At 32.2% G+C, this 17533-nt stretch overlaps 1 pseudogene; it reads right to left on the reverse strand.

The window, feature by feature from the left end:
* Window positions 1-3590: 3590 nt before the first annotated feature.
* Window positions 3591-11380, reverse strand: LOC104861086 (annotated as a pseudogene).
* Window positions 11381-17533: the final 6153 nt, after the last annotated feature.

Genomic DNA, 17533 nt, shown 5'->3' on the forward strand with positions numbered 1-17533 from the left:
AATAGTTTCCCTGGTGTGAATATTCTGCAACAATGCATAAGATTCTAATAAGATTACTGACATTTAGAAATGGGAGGAAAGGAGCTAAAGGTGTAGGGAAGGTGTGATGCATAGGGGAAGAACAAAAAGGGAAAAGAAAAAAATGTGAGAGAATGAAAAGATGAAAATAAAGTGTTTGTAGATGGGGAGGGGAGGAGGAGGTGAAGGGAGGGCAGAGGTAAGGGGAAAAAATGAGAATCAAGACTTGCCATGTAAAGGTACATGATCCCAACAATGAATGTAACTGTACTGTATCCCTAAATGTACCAATAAACTCAAAAAAAAAAAAACTATTTTTAAAGAATGAGAAATTAGAGTCATTCTTAGGAAAATGGATACATATTGAGGATATACTCTTAAGTGAAATAAATAAGTTGCACATGTATAAATACTGAATAGTTTTCTCTGGTGTGAAAAACTATAATACACATGATCCTAATGGGAAAATAAATAGTGTGAAATAGGAAGAAAAGGGCTAAAGGTGCAGGGAAAGTGGGAAGTGTATGGGAAAGGGAATAAGGGAAAAGAAAAAAGGTATGAGAAAATGAAAAAATGGAAATAAAGTGTTTGTAAATGGGGAGGGGAGGAGGGGGTTATGGGAGGGCAGGGACAAGGGGAAAAAAATGAGAACCAAGACCTGTCCTGTGAAGGTATAGTATCCCAGTAATCAATGTAACTGTATTGTATACCTAGATTGTACCAATAAACTCAATAAAAAGAAAAACAAAAACAAAAAAAAAGAGAAAAAATGTTTAGAAAATGTTAAATTGAGAATTAAGAAGTGCAATTTTAAATAGTACTTTAATTGAAAAAATACAACAAAAATCAGAAAATATATTGAGCAGAATGAAACAGAAAACAAACATCAAATTTTGAGATCTAGCAAAATAATGGAAAGTTGTTGGTAATTTTAAATAAATCTATTAGAAAAAACTCTCTATTCAATAATATAATTTCAACATTAAGGAAATAGCTAAATATATACATAAATAAAACAATTCAGTCAGAAGATTTGAAATAATAAAAATCTGAGGGGAATTTAGAAAATCATTGAAAGGATAGCATGATCTTTAGAAAGTTCACAGAAAATAACAAATCATTATTTAATCTATCCTAGAGAAAAAGAAAAGACAAACTATCAAAGCCAGTCCTTTTTCAGTTATTAATAATGGCTCCACATAAATCAAGAGCTTTGTAACAAAATTTTGTGGCAATATATCAGATATTTGAAATGAAACTGACATATTTTTGAAATTACTTAACTGAATTAAGAAAAAATAGAAAATCTGAATGGATTCTTCACTAGTAAATAAATGAAATTACTAATACAAATTTCTCATGTAGAAAGATCTAGGATTTTATGACCTCACTGGTGAGTTTCATCAAATAGCAATGCAAATATTGAACCTACTACTTTCTGAATAGAGATGATTAGAAAAATTTCCAGCTCATCCTTTAAGGCTATATTACCCAAATATGAGAACTAGACAAGGATGTAGAAGAAAGCCACAAAAGCTGTATAAACACAGACAGCAAGGACATCACACGCTAAATCCTAAAAAGTTAAAAGCATTGTATTTGAAGACTAATTGGAATTTTGAAGGAATACCAGACTGGCTTATCATTTGAAAATCAGTTATATTAATACGCTATGTTAATAAAATGAATAAAAACCCTGTAATTATATCTTAGTTGTAGCAAAAGCATTTGACAAGACTCACATGAATCAATAATATAAATTACAATAAACTCAAAGTATAGAGGAACTTACTCTTGCAATGAGAATATTTATGATAAAAGACTGAAGGTTTTCCCCTTAAGATCAAGAATGAGGTTTTCTCATTTTAATTCTATTCAAATATTCCTAAATAAATAGATGACCATTTGGACATTTAAAATGTTCTTTTATAAATTCTATCTACATATTATTATTGTTGTTGATTTTTTTTTAATATTCAGAAACCTAAAGCCTTGTTTGGGGATTTTAAGCAGTGTATTCCAATGGTTCACAAAAATGTGGTTAACTACATCTGTCTATTTTATGCTTATAAATGGCAGTAGCTTTAGAGAATTTAATAAGATTTGATGTTGCACTCAGTTTCCTATTACAAACAAAGAACTATATTACACAGTGTTAGAAAATCCTCCAAATTAGGCTGGATGTAGTTCTTAAACCAAATTTAATACCCAGGGCTAGAAAACAGATCAAGAATATATATATATAATCATCTGTGCAAACAAGGGACTAAAAATCTTCCCAGCTACCTCAGACTGGTTATTCTTCTGGTGATATTTAAGCCTACAGCTCACTTTAAAACACAAAAATGACTAATGTGTCTGCCACCATGGAATATTTTAGACCCAATTATATTCTCTACCCACATGACATTCACAACCACCTACAAAACAACCCCTTTACCCTTCCTGCACCCGCGAGATCTTCGGACTTGCCAGCATAGTTCTAGTTGCATCTGAAACACATACACGCATAAAAGCACGCAAAAAAGCACACTCGTTTTCAGATGCAACACTGAAACAAATCTACCCAAAATAACCTTAATACATAATGTTCGATATATCATTGTATACAGTAAATGAAATACATCTCCAAATTTCAAATGTGGTATTGCTAATTAGATTATTAAAGAACTATGGTTCAAATACGTTTTAATACCAAGTCATAAAACTTCATCATCTGTATGATTAATTTGAGAGAACAAGTTTACGTTTTCAAGTAGAATAAAACTTTCCATTGTTCCAGAGCATATATTTCAAAGCTCAAGTTTTTGTTTGAGCATTATCCTTAGAGATAAACTATTAACAAATTTGAGCAGTGTATTCACAAACTAAATGTACTTATTCATAGGTCAACTTTAACACTATATTTCAGAGATTGCTGTTTATACACATCACACTTTTTAAAAAAGTGAATATTCAATTTATATAACTTTCAAACTTCATTAAGACATGAGCAATAGGTCAATTTTACTGGAGACTTAAATCTACCTAGAATACGATTTCTTGCTGGGGTTTAGCATGAGGGTCCAGTTTACATTTTCCACTAATTAAATGCTTATTGAATAGGTACAATATCAAACAAAATGATTCAAATGCTTTCTTAAAAAGTCATTTTAATGGTCTTTCTATTCAGGCTAATAACAAACATAATAAAGGCAGATATGTTAGTTTAAAATAATTGAGTTTATTATTCAGTACTTATATCTTTTCATCCACAGTGTATTATTAAATGATAGAGAAGACCTAATATAGCCATTTCTGCAGAATAAGGAAATATATTTCTAAGAAAGATATTACAGATTCCTATCTTTTATACCCACCCCAACAATCTAACTTTAAAGAGCATACAGACAGTGGTTTTTCACAGCTAATGTTCCATTGCTAGCAAAATCGGTATCGCTAACTCATTATTACCATTGAGACAAGATTAAAAAAAAACCCAAGAAGTACAGTGCATGGTATGATGCCCTGTTCAACAACAGCAAGCAGTGCATGCAAAACTGTCTCAAACTTAATTCTCAAAGGAATTGGTAAGGTCAGCCAAATTCATGGGCATTTTCTCCACTGTAGTATTGTACAAAGTTTCAATGTCATGAAGAATCTTCTTGATGACAAAGTTTACAGCCACATCTTTCCTTAAACATCAACTCCCCTCTGTCAATTCAGTGAATTCAGTTTGCAAGATTAATAGGTAGAGCAGAGTTGATAACCAGACACACTTATAGCACATCAATCTCATGAGCCAACAAGTCAGTACTGTCAGAGTACTGCTGTCTCTGGTGAGTGTCTCATGCAAGTCACAAACTATATCCAACTTGCATTCCTCTCTTTCAACATGAATGTAAAACTGTTTGAGTACATAAAGAGTCAATTCTTCTTTCTTCATCAGAATTCAAATTGGATCTTTTATGATTTTTTTGGTCACTTCAACACATTATTTGGCATTGTGGCAGAAAGCAAAACAACCCGAACACTTGTATTTAATTTTCAGAAAATCTCATAAATTTGATCCTTAAACCCTCAGCTCAACATTTCTGCTTCATCCAAAACAAACATTTTGATCCATTTTGGAGAAAGATATCTCTGTTTAACATATCAAACACTCTCCGTGGTGTACTAAAAACAATGTTTGGTGCTTCAGCCTACAGTTTTTACATTTCATTTCAAACATTTGTTCCACCAATTGAGGTGTGACAAGTTGTTCCCATATCGTGTCCAAGTGCCAAAATTACATTTTGGATCATTAATACAGAAAGAGAAGTTCTTTGTTAAACAGTAGAAGACTTTAAAAACCATAAGCATAGATGCTCTAAAGAAGATAATCATTTAAATTCATATCAACAAAGTTAAACATCTCCTTCCAGCTCCTCTCCATGATGCCATCCCATTGGGATCCATTCTGCCTAGGCCTTCATATTCTCTGCTGTTATAATCTGTAGAACCACCAGACACGATCTGAAAAAATCTCTCAGCACCCATCTGAAAAGCCACAGCATGCTTTTATCCGTCTGATTTAACTTTACGTCTTAGATTCTCTCTTTGTCTCATCAATAATCAAACTCTATGCTTTGGCAAAACCCGGAGATCAGAACAAGGCTTGAGATCTTCACTCACTTCTCTCTGCATTTCTCTCTCTCCCCCTCCGTCCCTCTCTCTCTTCCCAAAGCTCAACACCCAATTTCCTCCCGGATTTCGACCCAGTTATTTTCACTTTAAAAATTCCATCTTCTTGCTTCTATACTTTCTCTTAGACTTCCCTTTAATCTCTCAGATGTGTCTATCAGACAAGGTAGATTAGCCTGAATAAAAAAATATATATTCGAATTACGCATTCTCTCTGATTTGTGCTTCTTTTTATTCTGGCAACTGATGCAACCCCCCCAAAATGGGTATTTGAATTAAAATATCAAATAGATACTTAAATATCATTTTTGATTTATACATTTTCTTTATGCTAGTGATTAACATGGGCAAACATGTAAAACAGTTATAAATTATTTTAAATAATCTGAAGCTTTATCTGATTCGGAAGGTGGTAACTAATGGAAGAGTCAACTAACATTTATTTAATTTTCTAGTAGGCAAACCCGAAACATTAAATAGAATAAGGATGAAAAATGTGGTATGATCCACTTAAAGATTTTTTAGTATATATTAAATATAATTGATCAAGGTATAATTAGGCATGGACCTTAAAATGGTACATACATTTATTTAAAAATTAATATTTAAAAATCAATTAATTTTCTCTTTATAAGTCTGATTTGTCTATTTATATACTACATAATAACTATATATTTTCCTACAGATAAATGGTTATACACCAAATACATGCAACAATTTTTTTTTTTTTTTTTTTGAGACAAGGTCTCACTATGTAGTTCAGGCCTGGAACTCACTGTGTAGTCCAGGCTGGTGTCGAACTCACAGAGATCCTCCTGCCTCAGCCTTCAGAGTGCAGAGATTACAGGAGTACACCACCATGCTTGATCATGCAACAATTTAAGACACGTAAACACACAACAACTTGCAAACTCATCAACTATTGCATTCAACCAACTTGTAAGCCCGATTCATGGATTTTTTTTATAATAATATGCAGTATCATTAGTATTTGTGAAAAATTATACATGGAGATTGAACTGCACAATTTATGTCAATGCTACACACATTTCATTATCTCAATAGCTATAATTTAGTAATTACATATAACTTACATTTGATAAATTATATGTAATAGTATTATGAATACATTAATTTAACAGCCTTAAGTTCTTATGCTCAAGGTTTATATAAATTTCATCCCCAAAACCTAAAGACAAATGTCGGGATGATTCATGTAACTAGGGGCTAACAATTATTACTGAAAATTACACAACTAAGCTAGGCCTTCAAAAACTTAGTTTATTAACCTTTTAATTTATTTATCATTTTAATTTGCAGAAAGATGTAAATTTTTATTGACTCATGTTTTGATATCTCTAAACTGTTCTGAAATATTCTTCACATGTTGGAGCAGTTTCATATTGTGATTACAGCAATGCTAATGGAAGAAATAGAGTTAAAAATAAATAAAACTTGACTGAATCTCCATCCTTCCAATTACTGTGACTCAAAAATAGTGTTTTCATACTTAGAATATTTTGTCAACACTGGTGACTTTTATAAAAATCACACTGTTATTTTTGGCCACTACCTTTACTCATGTTTTTATTTACAATATATATTATGTATACTATACATTTTACATATACAATATGTACTATTAAATATATATTTCATATACATATTATTCTCTTTCTATACATATAGAATGAAATCTATATGCACATTTCATTCTCTCGATAGATGGATATATATGTATATTTATATATATGCACATATAAATTTCAGTTAACACTTACAATATATTTTCATAAGCCAGTCCTTATGCTAATCTCTGAAAATATAATGACACTCAGATACCATTAGACTCTACTTTAATTATATTTAAATTACCAAAGAAAATACTGAAATTCACTTCTATTTGAAAAATTTCTGATATAACATTTTTTATTACAATGAGAATAGCCAAATGATGAGGATAAACAAATACTAAACCAAGTTTTGCAAGTTTTATCTCACTGTACTAGCCTTTCAAAGACAGAAGGAAAAATGCTAAAATAGTGAGCAATTGCTCATTTTCAAAGTCTAATTAGCATATCTTCCTCTGTATAAAAAAAAAAAAAACAACTGAAGAATTGGCAAACTAACCAAAGTGGTTAAACTATAACCGATTTTAAAGTTCTATTTGAATTGTTTAAAGAATTCATTTAAACCATGTGATACTTGAAATTTCCTCAATTGCTTACAATTACAGATATATGGATAAAAAATAAGATTATAGGTCATTTATAAAAGAGCTGGCATAGCAAGAGAGTAGAAAATAATACACCACTGTCTTCAAAAAATCTGATTAAATATATTTCTAACCCAGATTTAGTCAACTGTGAAGATAAAAGAAAACATTCTTTAAATATGAATCATCTCAAAACAATGCTCTCATTTGTAGAAACTGCTGATCAGTGTGATCCATTTAAAGAAGGAAGCAAAAGAAGAAAGAGAACACAAAATTAGGGCAGGGAAATAATCCACTGAAAAAGTAAGGTAAAGGAGATTCTCAAGATTATTAGTTTTAAAAATACCAGAGTTTGAGAACTAAGCAATAAACATATAATGCAAACTAGGAAAGACTAAAAAGGAAAAAGAGTCTCAGGAGGAACATTTCCATCTCCTGAGAAAAATATGAAGCTGATAATACTCGAATTCTTTTCTCTGCACTGAGATGTTATTTTTAATTATTTTGTGTGTCTATGAATAAGTTCAAATTGAAAAAAATAAAAATAAAACTAAAATCATTAAGATTCCTGCTTAAAAGTCTAGATACAGAGGCCCGGAAATTAGCTCAGTGGTGCCGCCACCTGCCTCCCAAGTGCAAGGACCCTATTTCGATACCAAAAAGTAATGAAAACGTCTCAATTCAATCTTAAACAATAAAGCAAATATAATCCTATGACAGTAAAAAGTGTACATAAGTGTAATAGACACTGAATGCTAACAGAAAAGTAAAAGTGATACAACCACATGAGCCAGAGAAGACTGGAAACGTGTTCGCGGACAAGGGTGTGATAGAATTGCTTATTAGGCTGATAGAGTGCTCAGTTTTCATTGGTAGAATCAATGAATTGTGTCTAAAATGAAGAATCAGTAAATACGAGTGTCTGTTTCTTCATGAGGAAATTGGGAACGAGTGAAAAACAAAATAACTGACTTCACCATGGAATATAGAGGAAGAAGGGCTGTGAATGTTGCAAGAATCATATTGTTTTGTGTTATTGGTAAATTTGTTAGTTTCTAAAATAACTAATTAAAACTAAAGTGGGTGATGTCCTTTTTTTGAGAAAATGATATTAGCACATTTTAAGTAAGAATGGTTTCAAAACAAAATGAAACAATGTGTCACTTGATAGATATTTTATTCATATGCTATTTGTCTCTCAGAAAGAGACAATGAAATGACCAGAATGCTCAAGCTATTACATGCGATAAAACCAGTACAGAGTGGAGGCTGGGAGTAGAAAGAAAAAAAAAAGACAGAAGGTTATTCAACTAACAAATATTCAGAGCTGAAAGTGGGAAAAGTGAGTTGCTTGATTTTTATTTTTCAATAGCTTAAATGATCGTGGATAGAACAGTGGCAATGTAATAACAGTTTTATATTATTTCAACCAAAAGTTACAAAAGTGTAAAATATTCTCAAAAGGTTTCAAGAGTGCCCTATATGTGTTTATGTGTCACTTCTTCATTCTATACTCTTTTCATATATGAAAAGTAATAGACTCTTTAATTAATTTACTGCCTAATAGAAGTCAATAAAATGTTACATTAATTTCTTCAGCTTTCATAACACATTTCATTAAAAGTAGCAGACTCAAGTATGTGTAATTTTGCCTCATGTCTGGGGGAAAAGGATTCATTAGAAATCTCACTGAAAATAAACTGATAAAATATGTTACTGACTTCTGCCACCCGTGCAATTACTTATACAACATAGCCAAAGAAACAAATAAAGGAAAAAAAAAGATAAAATCTGGCATTCTTTTAGGAAAGTGGGAACTAGAATGTGACATACATATGTCATAATAACTCCTCACGGCTTGTAGAATAACAATTTCTAATGTAGTTTCCCCAGTTTGTTTCCTTTAATCCAAACCAGAATTTTAAAATATTACTTTCCTAGTGATGTTACTTCTACAGTTTTAAATGAACAGAATTAAAGTGAAGTTAAAAAAAAATCTCAGGAGTGTAGGATTCATGATATCAAATATGATAATATCCATTTTATCATCATAATTGCATATACCATTCTAATTATTAAAATCCATATAAATGGCAAAAGATATTTGTACAATTTGAACAATTAATTTTATCTGAAATGCTTGTTTGAGAACATTAGTTTTTCCCATGAAATAAAAATTAATTAATATTTGTATCTTATTTTCATATGCATAGTTTGCTTAACAATATTTGTTTTGCTTTGATATATCAGGTACTTATCATACATTATGCACACATACACACACACACACACACACACCACACACAATTCTCTTAAAGTCCCTATTTTTGAATCAGAATTCAAAATGAACCTATTGCATTTGATTGCCACTTTTTTAGAAGTCTCTATTAATCTGTAGACTCTTTTAAGGTCTTTTTCCTTATTGAAATTTGTCATCGATTTTCTCATATTTTGGCTTTTGTTGATTACATTATTTCTGTATCATTTAATTATGGTCACCGATAAGTGACCCATCAAATATTTCTTTTCAGGTATAGTACGTAGATCTACAGTTAGACCTATGAACTACAGGTGTACCTATAAACTGTACAGGTCTGAAAAGAAAAAAAAAACAAAGGGTCACATATTTTTAATTCCATGAGTTACCTTATTAGCTGAATTGATGTCACCTCTAAATCACATGAAAATCATAGGATAGAATATCATAGTCCTTAGAATAAAAAGTTGATGGCATATAACTGTCATAACAGTTTATTAAAAATCAGTTTTCGCTGCAACTAAATTTAATATAAATCTTATTCAATTTGAAACATATTTACCAAGGTTGGAAATTTGGAGAAGCCTCATGCAGAGTTAATTTTTGTCTTTCTGCCTTAGAAATGTCTTTACCCTACATTTAAAATAAACAAGGATGACACTCGAGTAGTTCTTATTTTGAGAGTATCCACTGTTTTAATCTTGGAATTTGATTTGGAATTTGTATATATCGGTATGGGATAGTGTCAAATGGTTTAAATAAAGAGGCACTTAGGTATATCAAATCTTTGTTTCATGCCAAATTATTGGAGAAGTAATCACAATAAGACACAGCCATGAGAACAGAATCAATGTACCTTTAGCAATGAGATTCATAAAGACCCAATGTGAGTCTGTATTCACCTCTGGATTTAGAATTATTTGTGAAGGTCTATCTGAGACCAGTTGGGTTTCGGGAATCCTCGGGTGCTTCTGAATGTTATAAAACCAAGTCCTCCTTGTCTTTAGGTGCAAGATGTCCTTGAATATTTGATTTTGGTCTTGGATCCAAAGATTGTTATTTGGAGTCCTTCTGAGTTTCCCAAAGAAATACTAGAGATGTCAAATAGCTTGCTTCTGAAGAACAATTTTGATGAATTGATAGTGATTGCTTAAGACAGTATGTCAAGAAGGCTCTTCAGTTAATTCACTACACAGCTGGAAAAATGCAGCTACAATTAGGTAGCATTTCTGTTTGTTTGCCCACTCTGACTTATATTATTCTGAAACTTCCAATTCCTTAGAGGCCTTAACTCTTGCTTGGGCTATCATAAAAGCACAGCTCTGTGTAACATAAGAAGGACCAATCCTCACCTCGGAATTTTAATCAGAAAAACATTCCCATAATTTACTGTTTCATGAAATTAGGGATCTAAAGTTTTTGGTATTTAATGTTACCTAAGATGAACAATGTAGGAAGCCACTGTCATTATCTTCATACTAAAGCTGCTTCATATATGATTTAGGCATCTTTCTAGAAGAATTCAGTGGTGACAAGCACCACGAAATGCCTTTCTATGTATGCTCTTCTCTGGAGAAGTAAGAAGGGTTGAGGTGATCAGTACAGACAGGAGCCAACATACATTGTGGGAAGAAGGGGATGCCAGAAAGGCAGGACAAGTAACAGTCATCGCAAGATGTGAGTAAGCTTCTGTTCAAGTTGTACTGAAATATGTGGACTGACATCAATATCAGTCAATAATCCTGGACCTTTATCTCTCCAATAGTTGGGTTCTATACTATCTGAGAACTCTGTGAGTTCTCAACATTGTTACTAGGTGTCTGTGATATGAATGCTATTCTAACTCATGTTAGCTTTGTTTTTGCACACCCTAGTATATTTCACTTTCTGCATTTTCCTTCCTGCTTTTTCTATGCATGCATTATCATTTAAATCACTCTGTAACCAATATATTCAAATCTTTTGGCCTTTTGTTTTTCTACTCCATTCATCCAGCATAACTGATACTCTAGATTGAAATAATTGTTATTAATGATACTGATAAAGATTGGAACAAGGGAAGTTCCCTAGCAAGGTAGAGGAGTAATTTAATATTTTTATGCCACTAATTACCCGTGGATTCCAGCTGTGCTCGGCAATAATTTTTCTAATGGCTTAACCTTTAATTTGGGTGGCTTTTCCCTTTGAATTTTTGCCACCTTTTTCCTCAGAGGAAAGTAAAGATTCATCACATAAAAACCCACTCAACTTTTGGCCATTAAACCCCAAAATTAGAGTCAGGCATGGTGGCGCATGCCTGTAATAGCAGCACTTGGGAGGCTGAGGCAGGAGGATCGCTGTGAGTTCCAGACCAGCCTCACTACATAGTGAGTTCCAGGTCAGTCTCAACTACGTAGTGAGACCTTGTCTCAAAAAAGAAAAAGAAAAAAAAAATTAATCCATCCCTGGCTGCTAACTCGTAGAATAAACCAATAAACCATATGCGGAATGGGGTTGTCTTGTGTTCTCCAACAGAACACATCCTGGTTGTTTGGGCAGTGGAGTACTACATTTGGGGGTACTGTATGCACAAAGCAAAATGGCTTCTTTTTGCCTTATTGTAGTCTTCCTTTCCTTCCACTTCTCCATTTATGTTTAAGCAAAATTCTGGGGTGTTTTTGAGAATACCCTGCTTGCTGGAGCTGCTGGAGGAACCGAGATTTTCTTTGCTGCCAGGTTTCCATGGACCCCTGGCCTCGCTGACACATTGCTAACATCTTGTCCTCTAGACCTACTTAAATTTTTACCTTTGTACCTGAATTTATACACCTACTTTTTCCTTAAAACTTCCTGGGGAATATGTCAGTTTTGGTTATTCCTTTACTTTTAGGTATTTTTAAAACCTCCTTTTAGGGTTTATGATTAATATTTGAATATACTATTGTATTGATCACTTAAGTACTCTTTGCAATCACGGAATCCCTCAATTTCTCTCCAAAGTACTTCACTTCTCAGTTTTGCAGTTATTCCTGGACCTGATTTTTGCTCTTTTATTCCATTAAAATCATTTTTGTCAAAGTTTTGGTAGACCCTCCAGACAAAATGCAATATACATAAAAAAAGTGTTGATCCATTGTTTTTGAGTCTGAGCAACATTTAAGTGTGGTGGCCTGCTGAAAATTTACTCCCCTTGGCTTAGAATATTTAAATTTCTGTTTTCATTCTAACAGTAAGTTTCCTTTATTGTCTCTGCTGGCTCCTTCAGAGTAGGAAACTCTAGGATTTTCTTTTAGACTTGTTACTTTCCTCATCTTTACCATTTTCTGAGAGTCTGTTTTTGTGATTTCAATTACCACAATGCAGAGGACTGACACATTTACCCATGTAATGAATTTCTTCATGTGTTATTATGGGACATATGAGCTTGAGTCATTTGTACGGCAAAATTGTATCAAAATAGACACAGAATTAAATATAGGCCCAGATATTTTTGTAGGCAAAATATTAATGAAAAATGGGAATTTTAAAGGCAGGACAAAAAGAAGCTCACCTAGAGAAGTTAGAAAAATCCCAGAGAAATGAGGAGACTAAGATGAAAAGTATTTAAAGCTCATGTTCTATTCTAATTCTCTATTTAAATTTTTCCATGGAAACTGGTACTTATGATAATGGTGTCAGTTAGAAAAGTTGTTATATCAATCTATTGATATTAAAGCAAAAGAAAAAAAATTTAGAAATCTGAAAATAGAAAAATATTTTTTTGCAAATTTCCTTTATAAGTGTTGAATAGTTGCTAAATGCGGTAACTAATGAATTCTTTGGTATCTACATTTCTTGTGTGACAGGCTGTATCAGTCAGATTTCTTTAGAGAAATTACTCATATAATTATCTTTCATCTTCCATCTATCCATCTCTCTTTATCATCTATCTATCCATGTATAAGATGTATGTCAAGGAGTAGGTTCACATTATTTTGGGGCTGGCAAGTATGAGATACGTTGATAATTTGCTGTCTGGCAGTATAGAAACTCAGGCAAGCGTTTCTCATGAGGAAGATTTCTTCTTCAAGATACTTTAAGTAGCTTTAAATATTTTGCCTTTCAGATGACTGAGGCCTCCCTCAGTTATTGAGACTGTTTATAGTTAGAGATTACCGTGAATACTAGCCACATCTACCTTTACAGCAACTACATCAGTGGATTACTAAGTAAATAAGTATAACTTAACAATTGGAAAAATAGAACCAGGCATCACAGAGGATATGTATGAACCCTAACAACAAATTCTACTTCAGTGGATGAATTTTCTTTGTTCTACTGCCTGAGACATTTAGCACAAAGTAATATTTAATGCATTTCATTTTTTTCAAGGCATCACTAGTATACAAGCAGAATCTTGAAAAAGTGCAATCTTCTTTAAAAAAATTGGAATTTCATAAATATAAGATAGAAATTATTATTACTAATGTATCAGAATAATTTCATCTTTCAATGCATTGGTAACTTTCTCATTGTTTAATATACTTAGAATATAGCAATTTTGATAAGTACTATGTAAACTAATGTTTAAATGATTATCTAGTAATTGGATTGAAAGTAGACATATTTCCATATTAATGTTTTCTTTCATTACATACACTATGTAATGGGTCTTTTTAAGGCTGAAGATTCAAACTCATACTATCATTAAATGACTACCTCATTGCATTAGTTTCAAATTATACAAATTAAATCTTATGAGTAATATATGTTGACTTTCTCAACTCTGTTTTTGCCTTTAAAATATTTCTAGCACATTTCATTTTCTGTATTAGAATTACAACCACAAACTATTTCTATCAACTTATCAAAAGTGATGTTCTAAGTTAGATAAACTTTTATCATCATTATCACTATTATTTTTTTTAGTTTATGCATCTAACTAGCTAACATTTTATTTAAAAGCTCTATATCATTTATATTACAGATTTGTTACCTATAAGATGCTGTAGTTATAATTAGAAGGTTAATATACCTGTATAACTGCAATCATTTAGAGAAATTGGCAGTATTTTAAATCTATAACATTCTATTTTATTATTTCAGTCAATAAGAGCTACCCTTTATTCTCAATATACTAAATGATGTATTTTGCATTTTAAATCTTTTATTAGTTTGTTTCTTTGGATATGCCTTATCTCCCATCACCTTCAGGTAAGAGGGTACTTACATTTCAAATTGCTAGTTCAAAATATTGTTTGAGCTATTTTGTTGGCATCCTCATAGAATGAATCAAGGTATTATGTATATTTTTTTCAGTTTACCTGTTCCTCCATGCCTGCAGTGAACACCAACAGGTGACCTTGGAATCTAAGCAACTAGATAGGGAACATGAAAAGAAAATCAGTTTGAAATTGCAAAGGCAAGGTTGTGTGCTCTTAGCAATATTTTGAAACACACACAAAAAAAATCAAAAAATAAAGACAGGTGTGATAAGCAGTGAGGCAGCTAGAGAAAGACTTTGCTTTTCTGTGCCCAGAATTGGTCCAGTTTTTTATCATTATTATATTATTTTTCCATCTTAGGCAATTAAATGAATAAAGAATGTGTTGAAGCAATATTTTTCTCCACCTACAAAATTGCCACTTAGAATATAAGCAACTACATTTTTTTAAATAAATGCAAATGTAATGTAACAAAGTGCTTCTTTTTAAGTCTTATACACAGAGGACAGAGTGCATTAAAGTGCTTTCTACAATTTTTAAGCACTTTACAAAGACAAAAATAGTTGATTAGCTGTTTTTAATACTGACGATGAATAGAAATGTCTGTATTCTTGTCATCAATAACCGGAACAACAACACTAATACTAACTTGAAATAAGCTTTACTGTGGTTATTTGTCATGATATTTGGCTCCTTGCAATGTGCCAACTTCAGCTTGCAAATTGTTCCTTAAAGTATGCAATATGCAGGGATGTCACAAAAATTCTTCATCTCTATTACAATTCTGCCAGTTCATTCACTTAAAATTTGCATGGTCTGCTTTTGAAGTTTTCAAAATAGGACTTATTTTTCATTTGGGGAGATTTTTTTTAAAAATCTTAAAAAATCACGAGGTAAATTACTAGACCATTCTCCAGAAATGACACTGACAATATTAAGTATTATTTTTAATTTTGGTTGTCACAGCCTTCACCCCCAAAACAAATCTGAGTGGATCCAAGTCAGTATGTCCACTTATGGAAGTAGATACGTCTACAATCATAACCGAGGCCAAGTGTCATTGGATAGGTTCTCTAAGTTTTTACTTCATTACTGAGGCAAGGAAATTAACTTTTCACAAAGTTCAGGTCAGTTGATAAGCTTAAATTCTAATAACATCAAATTTGGAGAGATTTAAGTAAGACTTTGTCCTCAGAGTGAAGGTTCCCTAGTAAGGCTTTCTTATTACTTCCAATGAGTTCACAGAATAAACTGGACAATAGGCAGTTTCCCCACTTCCTGACACACAGTTTAGATATTGTATCCTCTCATAATTTCACATCAAGAAGGGTAGAAAAACCTGTTACCTGTATTTGGACTTAAAAGTGTCTTAATAACGTGTTTGTAAATACAAATACTAAAATTCACGTGTTGTCATGATTTCCTAAACTATATTTCTTTTTTTCATTTTTTATTTTTATTAGTAAGTTTAGAGCATGTAATGACCACATACTTTGCAGAAAGTTGGCGCGTGTATGTAGCGCATCTTAATTCATTTTTGTTATCGTTTTCCCCTTCTCTTCACCCCCATCCCCATCTTCCGGTCTCCATCCCTTTTCCTACTGGTTCTTTTATTTGGCTCTTCAATTTGTTTGTATTTGGGATTTCAAATAAAAGATAAACCATGAAATATATAAGCTCATGTGTCTTATTTTTGATTTAACATCATGGTTTCAATGTCCATCAATTTTCAGTATTCTTTAAGTAGTAGTAATTGCTTGATGGATATTTTTATATAGTTGAATTAGTTTTCTTTTGTTGCAGTAACACATTTTCACAATTTTTTCACCCTAAAACACTCTTAATGACACAGTGTCTGCATGTCAGAGGAACGATGAGCTCAGCTGGTTTTCTGCGTAGTGTCAAGATCAGGGCCAGTGAATCTCGCTCCCACCCAGGAAGGCGAGGGGATAAGGTTCTTGTAAACACGTGCTTGTCGTTGGAGGAATCCAGTTTCTGTGCTTGAGGTTCTAGGTTCTTTGTGTACTTTCCGTTATAGGAGGCAACCTCTGTTCCTCAGAGTTGACTGCATTTCCTGTCGTGTTTTCCAGGTACAAGCAACGCTCTTCTAAATTCCCTTTCCTCCATTCCTGGTCCTCAGCAGCAGTAGGTAATTATGTTTCAGACTTTGAATCTCAATTTCCTTTGGCTTGCATTTCTCTGCCCTCCTTTTCTTTATCCAGCTGGAGGCATTTGTCTGTTTTTAAGTATTCAGCTAACTAGGTTGGAGGTACCTGGATAATTCAGGATACTCTACCTGTTGTAAAGTCTCTGCCTTTAATTATATAAGCAAAGTTTCTTTTCCAGGTAGGGTAACTTTCATTAGTTTGGGGTTGAAGACACTGAATCTTTGGAGGATTCAGTCTGTTTACCACTGCTGCTTATCCACAGAACCTGCTTTAGCATCTCCTTTATCTTATACTTTTAGTATTTTCTGAAACAAGTAAACTGCCTACTATTACATAATATCACTATCCTACATTGAAAAATATTTCAATATTGTTCCCATTTTATCTATAAAGTAGGTAGCATGATCATAATTAAATTTCTTTAAAAAAATCTCACTCATGTTAAAAATTACTTAATATTTACACAAACAATAACATTTTAGATGTTAATAAAATCAATAAGCTAATACTAAAATACAAAACATTTTCTAGTCCATGTATAATGCATTTCACAAAAAATATAAAATGTGGGATTTGCAATTTCATCATAACTTGTCCTTTTTGAGTTCTCCACAATAAAACTGTATTGAAGCTGGTTGAATTAAATGAGTGTGTAACAGAATATTCTTTTCATACCTAATTAATATTCTGAATGGGCACTGCATTCAAATAGTTGTTTCCTATTTCCCATTTATTCCCTCAGAGAACTTAACATTCTAGGCCAAAAAAAGACATTGTAATTTGTACCTTTCAACATGTTCTTTCCCCTCTGTGACTTAAACATTTCGAGTATTCCTGTTACATAGTGTAAGCCTTGCAATAAAAAAAATGTCTTCACTGTTCATCACTCTAAGCATATTTTAAATATTTTTTGTACTAAAGTGTTCATTTATAAATAACTCTTTAAGTTTAGTTTATTATTTTCTAAAATATATGAAAAAATTAAAAATACATTACTGCTGCTTTTGCAGATTTTTTCTACTACATTCTT

Source organism: Fukomys damarensis, unplaced genomic scaffold (genome assembly GCF_012274545.1).
Source record: "Fukomys damarensis isolate Sample0158 unplaced genomic scaffold, DMR_v1.0_HiC HiC_scaffold_6, whole genome shotgun sequence".
Lineage (NCBI taxonomy): Eukaryota > Metazoa > Chordata > Mammalia > Rodentia > Bathyergidae > Fukomys > Fukomys damarensis.